Consider the following 2882-nt stretch of genomic DNA (forward strand, 5'->3'; position numbering starts at 1 on the left):
CTTGACTCAGTCCATCCATCGATATCTTTCAGTCCCATGATCCATGGCTCTCCAATCCTCCAGTCATCCCAGGTTCTCACGATCAATCTCATTTAACATCTTCCATCATCAGGATCTTCACAGGATTCGAACTCACAACCTCTGCGCCCCAAGGCAGCAGCTCTAACCACAATGCCATGGGAGCTGCTTGGCAACAAAATGCAGAGACCAAGGTCTTGTCCTGTTTTGGCACACAGAGTAACTGCACAGAGGAAGAGAGGAGAGGGTTTTGAGGGGGGGGGGGGAGATTTGAACCTTAGAAGTTCTATAGTTCTTTTCTGCCTGACCACAATGCTCCACCACTGAGCTATTGCTAAAAAATTAGCAATATCTGTACCTCAACATTGCAAATTTTTTGCAATAAACTACATACATGAGATATGGTTGAGCTGTAAAGAAAAAATTATGCATTAGCAGGCACTTGGATTTGAACCAAGGACCTCTTGAACCTCTGCGCTCCAGGGTGGCTGTTCATTGACCGGATGAGGCGATTTTCTGCAAGAAACTACATTTGTGGGATATGGTTAAGTTGTAAAGCAAAAAAAATGTGTGTTAGGGGGCACTCGGATTTGAACCAAGGACCTCTTGATCTGCAGTCAAATGCTCTACCACTGAGCTATACCCCCGCAACTCAAAGCTTACTAGTGTAAACGCACAGAGGGGGGGATTCGAACCTAAGTCCGAACTAGCTCTTCGGCTTGCCTGTACTGTTCCAGTCAAATGTATCTGAACAGGTGGGAACAAATTATTTTTTTAAATCAACTGGTGTCAAAAAGTTATACAGATTTGTAAGTTACATACATTTAAAGCTCTCAATCGTTCCAGTACTTATCATCTGCGTGCCCTGCATGCCAAAAAGAGAGGGGGGCTCCAATTGTAGATATAGCAAGCCTAAGAAGTAGCTTGGTCTTAGGTTTGAGCCCCCCTTTGTGCATTTTCTCTTTTTGTCAAAACAACTGGTGCCAAAAAGTTATACAGGTTTGTTAGGTTCGAGCCCCCCCTTTCTGCATTTTCTCTTTTTGTCAAAACAACAGGTGCCAAAAAGTTATACAGATTTGTAAGTTACATACATTTAAAGCTCTCAATCGTTCCAGTACTTATCATCTGCGTGCCCTGCGTGCCAAAAAGAGAGGGGGGCTCCAATTATAGATATAGCAAGCCTTAGAAGTAGCTTGGTCTGAGGTCTGAGCCCCTTTGTGCATTTTCTCTTTTTGTCAAAACAACTGGTGCCAAAAAGTTATACAGGTTTGTTAGGTCCGAGCCTCCCTTTGTGCATTTTCTCTTTTTGTCAAAACAACTGGTGCCAAAAAGTTATACAGGTTTGTAAGTTACATACATTTAAAGCTCTCAATCATTCCAGTACTTATCATCTGCGTGCCCTGCGTGCCAAAAAGAGAGGTGGGCTCGGATTGTAGATATAGCAAGCCTAAGAAGTAGCTTGGTCTGAGGTCCGAGCCCCCCTTTGTGCATTTTCTCATTTTGTCAAAACAGGCCCAGACCACTGTCATTGTTGCCAGTTTCCAGGTAGCTTTCATGGTCTAGTGGTTAGAGCTGCTGCCATGGAGCAAAGAGGTTGTGAGTTAAAATCCTGTGAAGACTCTGAGGCTGGCAGGAGAGCATGGTGATGGAGTGAGAAATCGGTGGATGTTAAGGTAAGTGTGTGTGTGAAGTGGTTGATGGTTGGGCATCCAGAAGGTGATGGAGAAGTGGATGTGATGTGGGTGGGGAGGAAGGTGCTGAGGAAGACTGTAGCTGGGGTGGTGGTAGTTGGAGTGAAGGGCTGGAGGCAATGGTGATTGGTAGAAGGGGAGACCATTTTATTGGTATAAAAAAAAAAGCAAATAAAAACCACCACCTTTTTATTTTCAACATTCCACATGCTTCAACAGACACAACACCATTTTAGGTAAATCCACAACCTAGAATCCTCTGACCACTTACCTTGAAAGCCTCTTTCCTCAGTCCATCGATCTCCTCCAGTCCCACTGCTCTCCTTGACATCCGCTTGACTCAGTCCATCCATCGATATCTTTCAGTCCCATGATCCATGGCTCTCCAATTCTCCAGTCATCCCAGGTTCTCACGGATTTGAACCAAGGACCTCTTGATCTGCAGTAAAATGCTCTACTACTGAGCTATACCCCCGCAACACAAAGCTTTCCAGTGTAAACGCACAGGGGGGGGATTCGAACCTAAGTCCGAACTAGCTCTTCGGCTTGCCTGTACTGTTCCAGTCAAATGTATCTGAACAGGTGGGAAAAAAATATTTTTTTAAATCAACTGGTGTCAAAAAGTTATACAGATTTGTAAGTTACATACATTTAAAGCTCTCAATCGTTCCAGTACTTATCATCTGCGTGCCCTGCGTGCCAAAAAGAGAGGGGGGCTCCAATTGTAGATATAGCAAGCCTAAGAAGTAGCTTGGTCTGAGGTCTGAGCGCCCCTTTGTGCATTTTCTCTTTTTGTCAAAACAACTGGTGCCAAAAAGTTATACAGGTTTGTTAGGTCCGAGCCTCCCTTTGTGCATTTTCTCTTTTTGTCAAAACAACTGGTGCCAAAAAGTTATACAGGTTTGTAAGTTACATACATTTAAAGCTCTCAATCATTCCAGTACTTATCATCTGTGTGCCCTGCGTGCCAATAAAGAGGGGGGCTCGGATTGTAGATATAGCAAGCCTAAGAAGTAGCTCGGTCTGAGGTCCGAGCCCCCCTTTGTGCATTTTCTCATTTTGTCAAAACAGGCCAAGACCACTGTCATCGCTGCTATTTTCCAGGTAGCTTTCATGGTCTAGTGGTTAGAGCTGCTGCCTTGGAGCAAAGAGGTTGTGAGTTCAAATCCTGTG

General features: G+C 44.4%; 1 non-coding gene across 1 annotated transcript; it reads right to left on the minus strand.

Moving 5' to 3' along the window:
* Positions 1-593: 593 nt before the first annotated feature.
* On the minus strand, positions 594-665 carry TRNAC-GCA (transfer RNA cysteine (anticodon GCA)). Its single transcript has one exon. It is a non-coding gene; the product is annotated as a tRNA-Cys (tRNA).
* Between the last annotated feature and the right edge of the window lie 2217 nt (positions 666-2882).

This window comes from Hyla sarda, chromosome 1, assembly GCF_029499605.1.
Source record: "Hyla sarda isolate aHylSar1 chromosome 1, aHylSar1.hap1, whole genome shotgun sequence".
Lineage (NCBI taxonomy): Eukaryota > Metazoa > Chordata > Amphibia > Anura > Hylidae > Hyla > Hyla sarda.